The sequence below is a fragment of the Carcharodon carcharias genome, assembly GCF_017639515.1.
Source record: "Carcharodon carcharias isolate sCarCar2 chromosome 33 unlocalized genomic scaffold, sCarCar2.pri SUPER_33_unloc_1, whole genome shotgun sequence".
Lineage (NCBI taxonomy): Eukaryota > Metazoa > Chordata > Chondrichthyes > Lamniformes > Lamnidae > Carcharodon > Carcharodon carcharias.
In genome coordinates, this window is record NW_024470690.1 from 1,651,785 (window position 1) to 1,670,762 (window position 18,978).

Sequence of the window (18,978 nt, forward strand, 5' to 3'; positions counted from 1 at the left end):
GATAGAGTAAAGCTCCCTCTACACCGTCACCATCAAACACTCCTAGGAGAGATAGAGCACAGGGTGAGATACAGACTAAAGCTCCCTCTGCAATGTCTCCACCAAACACTCCTAGGACAGCTACATCACAGGGTGAGATACAGGATAAAGCTCCCTCTACACTGTCCACATCAAACACTCCCAGGAGAGGTACAGCACGGGGTTAGATACAGACTAGAGCTCCCTCTACACTGTCCCCATCAAACACTCCCAGGACAGGTACAGCATGGGCTTAGATACAGAGTAAAGCTCCCTCTACACTGTCTCCATCAAACACTCCCAGGACAGGTACAGAATGGGCTGAGATACAGACTAAAGCTCTCTCTGCACTGTCCCCATCAAACACTCCCAGGACATGCACAGCATGGGCTGAGATACAGACTAAAACTCCCTCTGTACTGTCTCCATCAAACACTCACAGGAGAGGTACACCACAGGGGTAGATACACAGAAAATCTCTCTCAACACTGTACCCATCAAAAACTCCCAAGGCAGGTACATTACAGGAGAAGATACAGGATAAAGCTCTCTCCTCAATTTCAGTGCATCTAATTCCCAAATTAATACAACAGCCTATTCCATGGCAATGCGAGATGTAATTACTCAAACCAATGGGCCTGTAGCCTCTGCACGAGATCCACCATTTCAGACAGGCTGTGTGGTGGGACAAGGGCTCCAGGAGATTTTGTCACTGTCCAGCAGCTTTTATTTCTGACTTACAATGAACAGACATCGGCCTCTGTCTCCTCCACTACTCCCAGCAGACAGAACTGGGTTTAAACCCAGCTCCTGACAGCTCACAGCCACTCACAAAGCTACAGAATCCTGTCCCTTCTCTGTATCGGTTTCAATGTCAAGTCAGGCTCTCAATGGTGGACGTTACTCAGAGTCTCCCAATGGATTACAGAATCCACGAGGTTCAAAACGTGATCTGCTTTAAACTGTTGATGTCCAACAGCTGGCCAAACATTCTCACAGAAACTCTCCGGCCATTTCCCCCACACCGGAACAGTGAGCACTGAGTCCCCTCCTCCTCACTCCTAACCATCACCATCCACCAGGGGAAAAGACGAGAACGTGTCCCAGTTAGATACGGCACAGCAGGGTCACAGGTCAGACATTTACTGCTTCCTAGCCTGGGCTTGTGTGTTCTTCTTGAGCCACATCATTGGCCATACATGCTCATGGGGCAAGAGCAGGCACGGTGGCGACGAGCTCTTGGTCAGAACACAAGGTAAGAATCGTACCTGTGACACTGCGATGCTGTCAGGATTAGTGCTCATTGCACGAGTCAGTTTCAGTTTCCAATCTGCAACATAATCAGAGAAAATGCTGAGTTACAAAGATGAACACAATTCAGGTTGGTCAGGTGCAAGGGCCACAGGTAAAAAGATTTGCAATTGTATGAAGCCATTCACTCAAGACAGGTACAGCACAGCGTGAGATACAGGCTAAAGCTCCCTCTGCACTGTCCTCATCAAACACTCCCAGGACAAGTACAGCATGGGGTTAGATACTGAGTAAAGCTCCCTCTACACTGTCTCCATCAAACACTCCCAGGACAGGTACAGAATGGGCTGAGATACAGATTAAAGCTCTCTCTGCACTGTCCCCATCAAACACTCCCAGGACATGTACAGCATGGGCTGAGATACAGACTAAAGCTCCCTCTGTACTGTCTCCACCAAACACTCCTAGGACAGCTACATCACAGGGTGAGATACAGGATAAAGCTCCCTCTACACTGTCCCCATCAAACACTCCCAGGAGAGGTACAGCACGGGGTTAGATACAGACTAGAGCTCCCTCTACACTGTCCCCATCGAAAACTCCCAGGACAGGTACAGCATGGGCTTAGATACAGACTAAAGCTCCCTCTACACTGTCTCCATCAAACACTCACAGGAGAGGTACACCACAAGGGTAGATACACAGTAAATCTCCCTCAACACTACCCATCAAAAACTCCCAAGGCAGGTACATTACAGGAGAAGATACAGGATAAAGCTCTCTCCTCAATTTCAGTGCATCTAATTCCCAAATTAATACAACAGCTTATTCCATGGCAATGCGAGATGTAATTACTCAAACCAATGGGCCTGTAACCTCTGCACGAGATCCACCATTTCAGACAGGCTGTGTGGTGGGACAAGGGCTCCAGGAGATTTTGTCACTGTCCAGCAGCTTTTATTTCTGACTTACAATGAACAGACATCGGCCTCTGTCTCCTCCACTACTCCCAGCAGACAGAATTGGGTTTAAACCCAGCTCCAGACAGCTCAGAGCCACTCACACAGCTATAGAATCCTGTCCCTTCTCTGTATCGGTTTCAATGTCAAGTCAGGCTCTCAATGGCGGACGTTACTCAGAGTCTCCCAATGGATTACAGAATCCACGAGGTTCAAAACGTGATCTGCTTTAAACTGTTGATGTCCAACAGCTGGCCAAACATTCTCACAGAAACTCTCCGGCCATTTCCCCCACACCGGAACAGTGAGCACTGAGTCCCCTCCTCCTCACTCCTAACCTTCACAATCCACCAGGGGAAAAGACGAGAACGTGTCCCAGTTAGATACGGCACAGCAGGGTCACAGGTCAGACACTTACTGCTTCCTAGCCTGGGCTTGTGTGTTCTTCTTGAGCCACATCATTGGCCATACATGCTCATGGGGCAAGAGCAGGCACGGTGGCGACGAGCTCTTGGTCAGACTGAACACAAGGTAAGAATCGTACTTGTGACACTGCGATGCTGTCAGGATTAGTGCTCATTGCACGAGTCAGTTTCAGTTTCCAATCTGCAACATAATCAGAGAAAATGCTGAGTTACAAAGATGAACACAATTCAGGTTGGTCAGATGCAAGGGCCAGAGGTAAAAAAATTTGCAATTGTATGAAGCCATTCACTCAAGACAGGTACAGCACAGGGTGAGATACAGGCTAAAGCTCCCTCTGCACTGTCCCCATCAAACACTCCCAGGAGAAGTACAGCAAGGGGTTAGATACAGAGTAAAGCTCCCTCTACACTGTCTCCATCAAACACTCCCAGGACAGGTACAGAATGGGCTGAGATACAGACTAAAGCTCTCTCTGCACTGTCCCCATCAAACACTCCCAGGACATGTGCAGCATGGGCTGAGATACAGACTAAAACTCCCTCTGTACTGTCTCCATCAAACACTCACAGGAGAGGTACACCACAGGGGTAGATACACAGTAAATCTCCCTCAACACTGTACCCATCAAAAACTCCCAAGGCAGGTACATTACAGGAGAAGATACAGGATAAAGCTCTCCCCTCAATTTCAGTGCATCTAATTCCCAAATTAATACAACAGCTTATTTCATGGCAATGCGAGATGTAATTACTCAAACCAATGGGCCTGTAGCCTCTGCACGAGATCCACCATTTCAGACAGGCTGTGTGGTGGGACAAGGGCTCCAGGAGATTTTGTCACTGTCCAGCAGCTTTTATTTCTGACTTACAATGAACAGACATCGGCCTCTGTCTCCTCCACTACTCCCAGCAGACAGAACTGGGTTTAAACCCAGCTCCTGACAGCTCAGAGCCACTCACAAAGCTATAGAATCCTGTCCCTTCTCTGTATCGGTTTCAATGTCAAGTCAGGCTCTCAATGGTGGACGTTACTCAGAGTCTCCCAATGGATTACAGAATCCACGAGGTTCAAAACGTGATCTGCTTTAAACTGTTGATGTCCAACAGCTGGCCAAACATTCTCACAGAAACTCTCCGGCCATTTCCCCCACACCGGAACAATGAGCACTGCGTCCCCTCCTCCTCACTCCTAACCATCACCATCCACCAGGGGAAAAGTAGAGAACGTGTCCCAGTTAGATACGGCACAGGAGGGTCACAGGTCAGACACTTACTGCTTCCTAGCCTGGGCTTGTGTGTTCCTCTTGAGCCACATCATTGGCCATACATGCTCATGGGGCAACAGCAGGCACGGTGGCGACGAGCTCTTGGTCAGACTGAACACAAGGTAAGAATCGTACCTGTGACACTGCGATGCCGTCAGGATTAGTGCCCATTGCACGAGTCAGTTTCAGTTTCCAATCTGCAACATAATCAGAGAAAATGCTGAGTTACAAAGATGAACACAATTCAGGTTGGTCAGGTGCAAGGGCCACAGGTAAAAAGATTTGCAATTGTATGAAGCCATTCACTCAAGACAGGTACAGCACAGCGTGAGATACAGGCTAAAGCTCCCTCTGCACTGTCCCCATCAAACACTCCCAGGACAAGTACAGCATGGGGTTCGATACAGAGTAAAGCTCCCTCCACACTGTCCCCATCAAACACTCCCAGGACAGGTACAGCATGGGCTTAAATACAGATTAAAGCTCCTTCTACACTGTCTCCATCAAACACTCCCAGGACAGGTACAGCATGGGCTGAGATACAGACTAAAGCTCTCTCTGCACTGTCCCCATCAAACACTCCCAGGATATGTACAGCATGGGCTGAGATACAGACTAAAGCTCCCTCTACACTGTCCCCATCAAACACTACCAGGAGAGGTACAGCATGGGCTTAGATACAGACTAAAGCGCCCTCTACACTGTCCCCATCAAAAACTCCCAGGACAGCGACAGCACGGTGTTAGATACAGACTAAAGCTCCCTCTCCACTATCCCCATCAAACACTCCCAGGACAGCGCCAGTACGGGGTTAGATACAGAGCAAAGCTCCCTTTACACTGTCTCCTACAAACAATCCCAGCACAGCAAAAGCACGGGGTTAGATACAGACTAAAGCTCCCTCTACACTGTCCACATCAAACACTCCCAGGACAGCTACAGCACGGGGTTAGATAGAGTAAAGCTCCCTCTACACCGTCACCATCAAACACTCCTAGGAGAGATAGAGCACAGGGTGAGATACAGGCTAAAGCTCCCTCTGCAATGTCCCCATCAAACACTCCTAGGACAGCTACATCAGAGGGTGAGATACAGGATAAAGCTCCCTCTACACTGTCCCCATCAAACACTCCCAGGAGAGGTACAGCACGGGGTTAGATACAGACTAGAGCTCCCTCTACACTGTCCCCATCAAACACTCCCAGGACAGGTACAGCATGGGCTTAGATACAGACTAAAGCTCCCTCTACACTGTCTCCATCAAACACTCACAGGAGAGGTACACCACAGGGGTAGATACACAGTAAATCTCCCTCAACACTGTACCCATCAAAAACTCCCAAGGCAGGTACATTACAGGAGAAGATACAGGATAAAGCTCTCTCCTCAATTTCAGTGCATCTAATTCCCAAATGAATACAACAGCCTGTAGCATGGCAATGCGAGATGTAATTACTCAAACCAATGGGCCTGTAGCCTCTGCACGAGATCCACCATTTCAGACAGGCTGTGCGGTGGGACAAGGGCTCCAGGAGATTTTGTCACTGTCCAGCAGCTTTTATTTCTGACTTACAATGAACAGACATCGGCCTCTGTCTCCTCCACTACTCCCAGCAGACAGAACTGGGTTTAAACCCAGCTCCTGACAGCTCAGAGCCACTCACAAAGCTATAGAATCCTGTCCCTTCTCTGTATCGGTTTCAATGTCAAGTCAGGCTATCAATGGTGGACGTTACTCAGAGTCTCCCAATGGATTACAGAATCCACGAGGTTCAAAACGTGATCTGCTTTAAACTGTTGATGTCCAACAGCTGGCCAAACATTCTCACAGAAACTCTCCGGCCATTTCCCCCACACCGGAACAGTGAGCACTGAGTCCCCTCCTCCTCACTCCTAACCATCACCATCCACCAGGGGAAAAGACGAGAACGTGTCCCAGTTAGATACGGCACAGCAGGGTCACAGGTCAGACACTTACTGCTTCCTAGCCTGGGCTTGTGTGTTCTTCTTGAGCCACATCATTGGCCATACATGCTCATGGGGCAACAGCAGGCACGGTGCGACGAGCTCTTGGTCAGACTGAACACAAGGTAAGAATCGTACCTGTGACACTGCGATGCTGTCAGGATTAGTGCTCATTGCACGAGTCAGTTTCAGTTTCCAATCTGCAACATAATCAGAGAAAATGCTGAGTTACAAAGATGAACACAATTCAGGTTGGTCAGATGCAAGGGCCAGAGGTAAAAAAATTTGCAATTGTATGAAGCCATTCACTCAAGACAGGTACAGCACAGGGTGAGATACAGGCTAAAGCTCCCTCTGCACTGTCTCCATCAAACACTCCCAGGACAAGTACAGAATGGGCTGAGATACAGACTAAAGCTCTCTCTGCACTGTCCCCATCAAACACTCCCAGGACATGTACAGCATGGGCTGAGATACAGCCTAAAACTCCCTCTGTACTGTCTCCATCAAACACTCACAGGAGAGGTACACCACAGGGGTAGATACACAGTAAATCTCCCTCAACACTGTACCCATCAAAAACTCCCAAGGTAGGTACATTACAGGAGAAGATACAGGATAAAGCTCTCTCCTCAATTTCAGTGCATCTAATTCCCAAATTAATACAACAGCTTATTCCATGGCAATGCGAGATGTAATTACTCAAACCAATGGGCCTGTAGCCTCTGCACGAGATCCACCATTTCAGACAAGCTGTGTGGTGGGACAAGGGCTCCAGGAGATTTTGTCACTGTCCAGCAGCTTTTATTTCTGACTTACAATGAACAGACATCGGCCTGTCTCCTCCACTACTCCCAGAAGACAGAACTGGGTTTAAACCCAGCTCCTGACAGCTCAGAGCCACTCACAAAGCTATAGAATCCTGTCCCTTCTCTGTATCGGTTTCAATGTCAAGAGAGGCTCTCAATGGTGGAGGTTACTCAGAGTCTCCCAATGGATTACAGAATCCACGAGGTTCAAAACGTGATCTGCTTTAAACTGTTGATGTCCAACAGCTAGCCAAACATTCTCACAGAAACTCTCCGGCCATTTCCCCCACACCGGAACAATGAGCACTGAGTCCCCTCCTCCTCACTCCTAACCATCACCATCCACCAGGGGAAAAGTAGAGAACGTGTCCCAGTTAGATACGGCACAGGAGGGTCACAGGTCAGACACTTACTGCTTCCTAGCCTGGGCTTGTGTGTTCCTCTTGAGCCACATCATTGGCCATACATGCTCATGGGGCAACAGCAGGCACGGTGGCGACGAGCTCTTGGTCAGACTGAACACAAGGTAAGAATCGTACCTGTGACACTGCGATGCTGTCAGGATTAGTGCTCATTGCACGAGTCAGTTTCAGTTTCCAATCTGCAACATAATCAGAGAAAATGCTGAGTTACAAAGATGAACACAATTCAGGTTGGTCAGATGCAAGGGCCAGAGGTAAAAAAATTTGCAATTGTATGAAGCCATTCACTCACCACAGGTACAGCACAGGGTGAGATACAGGCTAAAGCTCCCTCTGCACTGTCTCCATCAAACACTCCCAGGACAAGTACAGAATGGGCTGAGATACAGACTAAAGCTCTCTCTGCACTGTCCCCATCAAACACTCCCAGGACATGTACAGCATGGGCTGAGATACAGCCTAAAACTCCCTCTGTACTGTCACATCAAACACTCACAGGAGAGGTACACCACAGGGGTAGATACACAGTAAATCTCCCTCAACACTGTACCCATCAAAAACTCCCAAGGCAGGTACATTACAGGAGAAGATACAGGATAAAGCTCTCTCCTCAATTTCAGTGCATCTAATTCCCAAATTAATACAACAGCCTATTCCATGGCAATGCGAGATGTAATTACTCAAACCAATGGGCCTGTAGCCTCTGCACGAGATCCACCATTTCAGACAGGCTGTGTGGTGGGACAAGGGCTCCAGGAGATTTTGTCACTGTCCAGCAGCTTTTATTTCTGACTTACAATGAACAGACATCGGCCTCTGTCTCCTCCACTACTCCCAGCAGACAGAACTGGGTTTAAACCCAGCTCCTGACAGCTCAGAGCCACTCACAAAGCTATAGAATCCTGTCCCTTCTCTGTATCGGTTTCAATGTCAAGAGAGGCTCTCAATGGTGGAGGTTACTCAGAGTCTCCCAATGGATTACAGAATCCACGAGGTTCAAAACGTGATCTGCTTTAAACTGTTGATGTCCAACAGCTGGCCAAACATTCTCACAGAAACTCTCCGGCCATTTCCCCCACACCGGAACAATGAGCACTGCGTCCCCTCCTCCTCACTCCTAACCATCACCATCCACCAGGGGAAAAGACGAGAACGTGTCCCAGTTAGATACGGCACAGCAGGGTCACAGGTCAGACACTTACTGCTTCCTAGCCTGGGCTTGTGTGTTCTTCTTGAGCCACATCATTGGCCATACATGCTCATGGGGCAACAGCAGGCACGGTGGCGACGAGCTCTTGGTCAGACTGAACACAAGGTAAGAATCGTACCTGTGACACTGCGATGCTGTCAGGATTAGTGCTCATTGCACGAGTCAGTTTCAGTTTCCAATCTGCAACATAATCAGAGAAAATGCTGAGTTACAAAGATGAACACAATTCAGGTTGGTCAGATGCAAGGGCCAGAGGTAAAAAAATTTGCAATTGTATGAAGCCATTCACTCAAGACAGGTACAGCACAGGGTGAGATACAGGCTAAAGCTCCCTCTGCACTGTCTCCATCAAACACTCCCAGGACAAGTACAGAATGGGCTGAGATACAGACTAAAGCTCTCTCTGCACTGTCCCCATCAAACACTCCCAGGACATGTGCAGCATGGGCTGAGATACAGCCTAAAACTCCCTCTGTACTGTCTCCATCAAACACTCACAGGAGAGGTACACCACAGGGGTAGATACACAGTAAATCTCCCTCAACACTGTACCCATCAAAAACTCCCAAGGCAGGTACATTACAGGAGAAGATACAGGATAAAGCTCTCTCCTCAATTTCAGTGCATCTAATTCCCAAATTAATGCAACAGCTTATTCCATGGCAATGCGAGATGTAATTACTCAAACCAATGGGCCTGTAGCCTCTGCACGAGATCCACCATTTCAGACAGGCTGTGTGGTGGGACAAGGGCTCCAGGAGATTTTGTCACTGTCCAGCAGCTTTTATTTCTGACTTACAATGAACAGACATCGGCCTCTGTCTCCTCCACTACTCCCAGAAGACAGAACTGGGTTTAAACCCAGCTCCTGACAGCTCAGAGCCACTCACAAAGCTATAGAATCCTGTCCCTTCTCTGTATCGGTTTCAATGTCAAGAGAGGCTCTCAATGGTGGAGGTTACTCAGAGTCTCCCAATGGATTACAGAATCCACGAGGTTCAAAACGTGATCTGCTTTAAACTGTTGATGTCCAACAGCTGGCCAAACATTCTCACAGAAACTCTCCGGCCATTTCCCCCACACCGGAACAATGAGCACTAAGTCCCCTCCTCCTCACTCCTAACCATCACCATCCACCAGGGGAAAAGTAGAGAACGTGTCCCAGTTAGATACGGCACAGCAGGGTCACAGATCAGACACTTACTGCTTCCTAGCCTGGGCTTGTGTGTTCCTCTTGAGCCACATCATTGGCCATACATGCTCATGGGGCAACAGCAGGCACGGTGGCGACGAGCTCTTGGTCAGACTGAACACAAGGTAAGAATCGTACCTGTGACACTGCGATGCTGTCAGGATTAGTGCTCATTGCACGAGTCAGTTTCAGTTTCCAATCTGCAACATAATCAGAGAAAATGCAGAGTTACAAAGATGAACACAATTCAGGTTGGTCAGATGCAAGGGCCAGAGGTAAAAAAATTTGCAATTGTATGAAGCCATTCACTCAAGACAGGTACAGCACAGGGTGAGATACAGGCTAAAGCTCCCTCTGCACTGTCTCCATCAAACACTCCCAGGACAAGTACAGAATGGGCTGAGATACAGACTAAAGCTCTCTCTGCACTGTCCCCATCAAACACTCCCAGGACATGTGCAGCATGGGCTGAGATACAGCCTAAAACTCCCTCTGTACTGTCTCCATCAAACACTCACAGGAGAGGTACACCACAGGGGTAGATACACAGTAAATCTCCCTCAACACTGTACCCATCAAAAACTCCCAAGGCAGGTACATTACAGGAGAAGATACAGGATAAAGCTCTCTCCTCAATTTCAGTGCATCTAATTCCCAAATTAATGCAACAGCTTATTCCATGGCAATGCGAGATGTAATTACTCAAACCAATGGGCCTGTAGCCTCTGCACGAGATCCACCATTTCAGACAGGCTGTGTGGTGGGACAAGGGCTCCAGGAGATTTTGTCACTGTCCAGCAGCTTTTATTTCTGACTTACAATGAACAGACATCGGCCTCTGTCTCCTCCACTACTCCCAGAAGACAGAACTGGGTTTAAACCCAGCTCCTGACAGCTCAGAGCCACTCACAAAGCTATAGAATCCTGTCCCTTCTCTGTATCGGTTTCAATGTCAAGAGAGGCTCTCAATGGTGGAGGTTACTCAGAGTCTCCCAATGGATTACAGAATCCACGAGGTTCAAAACGTGATCTGCTTTAAACTGTTGATGTCCAACAGCTGGCCAAACATTCTCACAGAAACTCTCCGGCCATTTCCCCCACACCGGAACAATGAGCACTGAGTCCCCTCCTCCTCACTCCTAACCATCACCATCCACCAGGGGAAAAGTAGAGAACGTGTCCCAGTTAGATACGGCACAGCAGGGTCACAGATCAGACACTTACTGCTTCCTAGCCTGGGCTTGTGTGTTCCTCTTGAGCCACATCATTGGCCATACATGCTCATGGGGCAACAGCAGGCACGGTGGCGACGAGCTCTTGGTCAGACTGAACACAAGGTAAGAATCGTACCTGTGACACTGCGATGCTGTCAGGATTAGTGCTCATTGCACGAGTCAGTTTCAGTTTCCAATCTGCAACATAATCAGAGAAAATGCAGAGTTACAAAGATGAACACAATTCAGGTTGGTCAGATGCAAGGGCCAGAGGTAAAAAAATTTGCAATTGTATGAAGCCATTCACTCAAGACAGGTACAGCACAGGGTGAGATACAGGATAAAGCTCCCTCTACACTGTCCCCATCAAACACTCCCAGGAGAGGTACAGCACGGGGTTAGATACAGACTAGAGCTCCCTCTACACTGTCCCCATCGAAAACTCCCAGGACAGGTACAGCATGGGCTTAGATACAGACTAAAGCTCCCTCTACACTGTCTCCATCAAACACTCACAGGAGAGGTACACCACAGGGGTAGATACACAGTAAATCTCCCTCAACACTACCCATCAAAAACTCCCAAGGCAGGTACATTACAGGAGAAGATACAGGATAAAGCTCTCTCCTCAATTTCAGTGCATCTAATTCCCAAATTAATACAACAGCTTATTCCATGGCAATGCGAGACGTAATTACTCAAACCAATGGGCCTGTAACCTCTGCACGAGATCCACCATTTCAGACAGGCTGTGTGGTGGGACAAGGGCTCCAGGAGATTTTGTCACTGTCCAGCAGCTTTTATTTCTGACTTACAATGAACAGACATCGGCCTCTGTCTCCTCCACTACTCCCAGCAGACAGAACTGGGTTTAAACCCAGCTCCTGACAGGTCAGAGCTACTCACAAAGCTACAGAATCCTGTCCCTTCTCTGTATCGGTTTCAATGTCAAGTCAGGCTCTCAATGGCGGACGTTACTCAGAGTCTCCCAATGGATTACAGAATCCACGAGGTTCAAAACGTGATCTGCTTTAAACTGTTGATGTCCAACAGCTGGCCAAACATTCTCACAGAAACTCTCCGGCCATTTCCCCCACACCGTAACAGTGAGCACTGAGTCCCCTCCTCCTCACTCCTAACCTTCACAATCCACCAGGGGAAAAGACGAGAACGTGTCCCAGTTAGATACGGCACAGCAGGGTCACAGGTCAGACACTTACTGCTTCCTAGCCTGGGCTTGTGTGTTCTTCTTGAGCCACATCATTGGCCATACATGCTCATGGGGCAAGAGCAGGCACGGTGGCGACGAGCTCTTGGTCAGACTGAACACAAGGTAAGAATCGTACCTGTGACACTGCGATGCTGTCAGGATTAGTGCTCATTGCACGAGTCAGTTTCAGTTTCCAATCTGCAACATAATCAGAGAAAATGCTGAGTTACAAAGATGAACACAATTCAGGTTGGTCAGATGCAAGGGCCAGAGGTAAAAAAATTTGCAATTGTATGAAGCCATTCACTCAAGACAGGTACAGCACAGGGTGAGATACAGGCTAAAGCTCCCTCTGCACTGTCCCCATCAAACACTCCCAGGAGAAGTACAGCAAGGGGTTAGATACAGAGTAAAGCTCCCTCTACACTGTCTCCATCAAACACTCCCAGGACAGGTACAGAATGGGCTGAGATACAGACTAAAGCTCTCTCTGCACTGTCCCCATCAAACACTCCCAGGACATGTACAGCATGGGCTGAGATACAGACTAAAACTCCCTCTGTACTGTCTCCATCAAACACTCACAGGAGAGGTACACCACAGGGGTAGATACACAGTAAATCTCCCTCAACACTGTACCCATCAAAAACTCCCAAGGCAGGTACATTACAGGAGAAGATACAGGATAAAGCTCTCTCCTCAATTTCAGTGCATCTAATTCCCAAATTAATACAACAGCTTATTTCATGGCAATGCGAGATGTAATTACTCAAACCAATGGGCCTGTAGCCTCTGCACGAGATCCACCATTTCAGACAGGCTGTGTGGTGGGACAAGGGCTCCAGGAGATTTTGTCACTGTCCAGCAGCTTTTATTTCTGACTTACAATGAACAGACATCGGCCTCTGTCTCCTCCACTACTCCCAGCAGACAGAACTGGGTTTAAACCCAGCTCCTGACAGCTCAGAGCCACTCACAAAGCTATAGAATCCTGTCCCTTCTCTGTATCGGTTTCAATGTCAAGTCAGGCTCTCAATGGTGGACGTTACTCAGAGTCACCCAATGGATTACAGAATCCACGAGGTTCAAAACGTGATCTGCTTTAAACTGTTGATGTCCAACAGCTGGCCAAACATTCTCACAGAAACTCTCCGGCCATTTCCCCCACACCGGAACAATGAGCACTGAGTCCCCTCCTCCTCACTCCTAACCATCACCATCCACCAGGGGAAAAGTAGAGAACGTGTCCCAGTTAGATACGGCACAGGAGGGTCACAGGTCAGACACTTACTGCTTCCTAGCCTGGGCTTGTGCGTTCCTCTTGAGCCACATCATTGGCCATACATGCTCATGGGGCAACAGCAGGCACGGTGGCGACGAGCTCTTGGTCAGACTGAACACAAGGTAAGAATCGTACCTGTGACACTGCGATGCCGTCAGGATTAGTGCCCATTGCACGAGTCAGTTTCAGTTTCCAATCTGCAACATAATCAGAGAAAATGCTGAGTTACAAAGATGAACACAATTCAGGTTGGTCAGGTGCAAGGGCCACAGGTAAAAAGATTTGCAATTGTATGAAGCCATTCACTCAAGACAGGTACAGCACAGGGTGAGATACAGGCTAAAGCTCCCTCTGCACTGTCCCCATCAAACACTCCCAGGACAAGTACAGCATGGGGTTCGATACAGAGTAAAGCTCCCTCCACACTGTCTCCATCAAACACTCCCAGGACAGGTACAGCACGGGGTTCGATACAGAGTAAAGCTCCCTCCACACTGTCCATATCAAACACTCCCAGGACAGGTACAGCACGGGGTTCGATACAGAGTAAAGCTCCCTCCACACTGTCCATATCAAACACTCCCAGGACAGGTACAGCACGGGGTAGATACAGAGTAAAGCTCCCTCCACACTGTCCATATCAAACACTCCCAGGACAGCTACAGCATGGGCTTAAATACAGATTAAAGCTCCTTCTACACTGTCTCCATCAAACACTCCCAGGACAGGTACAGAATGGGCTGAGATACAGACTAAAGCTCTCTCTGCACTGTCCCCATCAAACACTCCCAGGATATGTACAGCATGGGCTGAGATACAGACTAAAGCTCCCTCTACACTGTCCCCATCAAACACTACCAGGAGAGGTACAGCATGGGCTTAGATACAGACTAAAGCGCCCTCTACACTGTCCCCATCAAAAACTCCCAGGACAGCGACAGCACGGTGTTAGATACAGACTAAAGCTCCCTCTCCACTATCCCCATCAAACACTCCCAGGACAGCGCCAGTACGGGGTTAGATACAGAGCAAAGCTCCCTTTACACTGTCCCCTACAAACAATCCCAGCACAGCAAAAGCACGGGGTTAGATACAGACTAAAGCTCCCTCTACACTGTCCACATCAAACACTCCCAAGACAGCTACAGCACTGGGTTAGATAGAGTAAAGCTCCCTCTACACCGTCACCATCAAACACTCCTAGGAGAGATAGAGCACAGGGTGAGATACAGGCTAAAGCTCCCTCTGCAATGTCCCCATCAAACACTCCTAGGACAGCTACATCAGAGGGTGAGATACAGGATAAAGCTCCCTCTACACTGTCCCCATCAAACACTCCCAGGACAGCTACAGCACGGGGTTAGATAGAGTAAAGCTCCCTCTACACCGTCACCATCAAACACTCCTAGGAGAGATAGAGCACAGGGTGAGATACAGACTAAAGCTCCCTCTGCAATGTCTCCACCAAACACTCCTAGGACAGCTACATCACAGGGTGAGATACAGGATAAAGCTCCCTCTACACTGTCCACATCAAACACTCCCAGGAGAGGTACAGCACGGGGTTAGATACAGACTAGAGCTCCCTCTACACTGTCCCCATCAAACACTCCCAGGACAGGTACAGCATGGGCTTAGATACAGAGTAAAGCTCCCTCTACACTGTCTCCATCAAACACTCCCAGGACAGGTACAGAATGGGCTGAGATACAGACTAAAGCTCTCTCTGCACTGTCCCCATCAAACACTCCCAGGACATGTACAGCATGGGCTGAGATACAGACTAAAACTCCCTCTGTACTGTCTCCATCAAACACTCACAGGAGAGGTACACCACAGGGGTAGATACACAGAAAATCTCTCTCAACACTGTACCCATCAAAAACTCCCAAGGCAGGTACATTACAGGAGAAGATACAGGATAAAGCTCTCTCCTCAATTTCAGTGCATCTAATTCCCAAATTAATACAACAGCCTATTCCATGGCAATGCGAGATGTAATTACTCAAACCAATGGGCCTGTAGCCTCTGCACGAGATCCACCATTTCAGACAGGCTGTGTGGTGGGACAAGGGCTCCAGGAGATTTTGTCACTGTCCAGCAGCTTTTATTTCTGACTTACAATGAACAGACATCGGCCTCTGTCTCCTCCACTACTCCCAGCAGACAGAACTGGGTTTAAACCCAGCTCCTGACAGCTCACAGCCACTCACAAAGCTACAGAATCCTGTCCCTTCTCTGTATCGGTTTCAATGTCAAGTCAGGCTCTCAATGGTGGACGTTACTCAGAGTCTCCCAATGGATTACAGAATCCACGAGGTTCAAAACGTGATCTGCTTTAAACTGTTGATGTCCAACAGCTGGCCAAACATTCTCACAGAAACTCTCCGGCCATTTCCCCCACACCGGAACAGTGAGCACTGAGTCCCCTCCTCCTCACTCCTAACCATCACCATCCACCAGGGGAAAAGACGAGAACGTGTCCCAGTTAGATACGGCACAGCAGGGTCACAGGTCAGACATTTACTGCTTCCTAGCCTGGGCTTGTGTGTTCTTCTTGAGCCACATCATTGGCCATACATGCTCATGGGGCAAGAGCAGGCACGGTGGCGACGAGCTCTTGGTCAGAACACAAGGTAAGAATCGTACCTGTGACACTGCGATGCTGTCAGGATTAGTGCTCATTGCACGAGTCAGTTTCAGTTTCCAATCTGCAACATAATCAGAGAAAATGCTGAGTTACAAAGATGAACACAATTCAGGTTGGTCAGGTGCAAGGGCCACAGGTAAAAAGATTTGCAATTGTATGAAGCCATTCACTCAAGACAGGTACAGCACAGCGTGAGATACAGGCTAAAGCTCCCTCTGCACTGTCCTCATCAAACACTCCCAGGACAAGTACAGCATGGGGTTAGATACTGAGTAAAGCTCCCTCTACACTGTCTCCATCAAACACTCCCAGGACAGGTACAGAATGGGCTGAGATACAGATTAAAGCTCTCTCTGCACTGTCCCCATCAAACACTCCCAGGACATGTACAGCATGGGCTGAGATACAGACTAAAGCTCCCTCTGTACTGTCTCCACCAAACACTCCTAGGACAGCTACATCACAGGGTGAGATACAGGATAAAGCTCCCTCTACACTGTCCCCATCAAACACTCCCAGGAGAGGTACAGCACGGGGTTAGATACAGACTAGAGCTCCCTCTACACTGTCCCCATCGAAAACTCCCAGGACAGGTACAGCATGGGCTTAGATACAGACTAAAGCTCCCTCTACACTGTCTCCATCAAACACTCACAGGAGAGGTACACCACAAGGGTAGATACACAGTAAATCTCCCTCAACACTACCCATCAAAAACTCCCAAGGCAGGTACATTACAGGAGAAGATACAGGATAAAGCTCTCTCCTCAATTTCAGTGCATCTAATTCCCAAATTAATACAACAGCTTATTCCATGGCAATGCGAGATGTAATTACTCAAACCAATGGGCCTGTAACCTCTGCACGAGATCCACCATTTCAGACAGGCTGTGTGGTGGGACAAGGGCTCCAGGAGATTTTGTCACTGTCCAGCAGCTTTTATTTCTGACTTACAATGAACAGACATCGGCCTCTGTCTCCTCCACTACTCCCAGCAGACAGAATTGGGTTTAAACCCAGCTCCAGACAGCTCAGAGCCACTCACACAGCTATAGAATCCTGTCCCTTCTCTGTATCGGTTTCAATGTCAAGTCAGGCTCTCAATGGCGGACGTTACTCAGAGTCTCCCAATGGATTACAGAATCCACGAGGTTCAAAACGTGATCTGCTTTAAACTGTTGATGTCCAACAGCTGGCCAAACATTCTCACAGAAACTCTCCGGCCATTTCCCCCACACCGGAACAGTGAGCACTGAGTCCCCTCCTCCTCACTCCTAACCTTCACAATCCACCAGGGGAAAAGACGAGAACGTGTCCCAGTTAGATACGGCACAGCAGGGTCACAGGTCAGACACTTACTGCTTCCTAGCCTGGGCTTGTGTGTTCTTCTTGAGCCACATCATTGGCCATACATGCTCATGGGGCAAGAGCAGGCACGGTGGCGACGAGCTCTTGGTCAGACTGAACACAAGGTAAGAATCGTACTTGTGACACTGCGATGCTGTCAGGATTAGTGCTCATTGCACGAGTCAGTTTCAGTTTCCAATCTGCAACATAATCAGAGAAAATGCTGAGTTACAAAGATGAACACAATTCAGGTTGGTCAGATGCAAGGGCCAGAGGTAAAAAAATTTGCAATTGTATGAAGCCATTCACTCAAGACAGGTACAGCACAGGGTGAGATACAGGCTAAAGCTCCCTCTGCACTGTCCCCATCAAACACTCCCAGGAGAAGTACAGCAAGGGGTTAGATACAGAGTAAAGCTCCCTCTACACTGTCTCCATCAAACACTCCCAGGACAGGTACAGAATGGGCTGAGATACAGACTAAAGCTCTCTCTGCACTGTCCCCATCAAACACTCCCAGGACATGTGCAGCATGGGCTGAGATACAGACTAAAACTCCCTCTGTACTGTCTCCATCAAACACTCACAGGAGAGGTACACCACAGGGGTAGATACACAGTAAATCTCCCTCAACACTGTACCCATCAAAAACTCCCAAGGCAGGTACATTACAGGAGAAGATACAGGATAAAGCTCTCTCCTCAATTTCAGTGCATCTAATTCCCAAATTAATACAACAGCTTATTTCATGGCAATGCGAGATGTAATTACTCAAACCAATGGGCCTGTAGCCTCTGCACGAGATCCACCATTTCAGACAGGCTGTGTGGTGGGACAAGGGCTCCAGGAGATTTTGTCACTGTCCAGCAGCTTTTATTTCTGACTTACAATGAACAGACATCGGCCTCTGTCTCCTCCACTACTCCCAGCAGACAGAACTGGGTTTAAACCCAGCTCCTGACAGCTCAGAGCCACTCACAAAGCTATAGAATCCTGTCCCTTCTCTGTATCGGTTTCAATGTCAAGTCAGGCTCTCAATGGTGGACGTTACTCAGAGTCTCCCAATGGATTACAGAATCCACGAGGTTCAAAACGTGATCTGCTTTAAACTGTTGATGTCCAACAGCTGGCCAAACATTCTCACAGAAACTCTCCGGCCATTTCCCCCACACCGGAACAATGAGCACTGAGTCCCCTCCTCCTCACTCCTAACCATCACCATCCACCAGGGGAAAAGTAGAGAACGTGTCCCAGTTAGATACGGCACAGGAGGGTCACAGGTCAGACACTTACTGCTTCCTAGCCTGGGCTTGTGTGTTCCTCTTGAGCCACATCATTGGCCATACATGCTCATGGGGCAACAGCAGGCACGGTGGCGACGAGCTCTTGGTCAGACTGAACACAAGGTAAGAATCGTACCTGTGACACTGCGATGCCGTCAGGATTAGTGCCCATTGCACGAGTCAGTTTCAGTTTCCAATCTGCAACATAATCAGAGAAAATGCTGAGTTACAAAGATGAACACAATTCAGGTTGGTCAGGTGCAAGGGCCACAGGTAAAAAGATTTGCAATTGTATGAAGCCATTCACTCAAGACAGGTACAGCACAGCGTGAGATACAGGCTAAAGCTCCCTCTGCACTGTCCCCATCAAACACTCCCAGGACAAGTACAGCATGGGGTTCGATACAGAGTAAAGCTCCCTCCACACTGTCCCCATCAAACACTCCCAGGACAGGTACAGCATGGGCTTAAATACA

The 18,978-nt window shown here is 48.5% G+C and overlaps 1 long non-coding RNA gene across 50 annotated transcripts in view; it reads right to left on the minus strand.

The window, feature by feature from the left end:
* The window catches only part of LOC121274155, a 125,645-nt gene that overhangs the window by 45,592 nt on the left and 61,075 nt on the right, over nucleotides 1-18,978 (minus strand). For 42 of the 50 annotated variants that reach the window (XR_005942190.1, XR_005942199.1, XR_005942177.1 and 39 more), the window contains 13 exons: nucleotides 18,513-18,700; nucleotides 17,232-17,419; nucleotides 15,872-15,933; nucleotides 13,358-13,419; nucleotides 12,077-12,138; nucleotides 10,741-10,928; nucleotides 9,529-9,716; nucleotides 8,443-8,504; nucleotides 7,232-7,293; nucleotides 6,022-6,083; nucleotides 3,928-4,115; nucleotides 2,647-2,834; nucleotides 1,287-1,348 (listed from right to left, as the gene is read on the minus strand). This is a non-coding gene — a long non-coding RNA (uncharacterized LOC121274155). Of the gene's footprint in view, nucleotides 1-1,286; nucleotides 1,349-2,646; nucleotides 2,835-3,927; nucleotides 4,116-6,021; nucleotides 6,084-7,231; nucleotides 7,294-8,316; nucleotides 8,505-9,528; nucleotides 9,717-10,740; nucleotides 10,929-12,076; nucleotides 12,139-13,357; nucleotides 13,420-15,871; nucleotides 15,934-17,231; nucleotides 17,420-18,512; nucleotides 18,701-18,978 lie in introns of all 50 variants that reach the window. The other 8 variants (XR_005942215.1, XR_005942209.1, XR_005942187.1 and 5 more) reach the window with 7 other exon arrangements.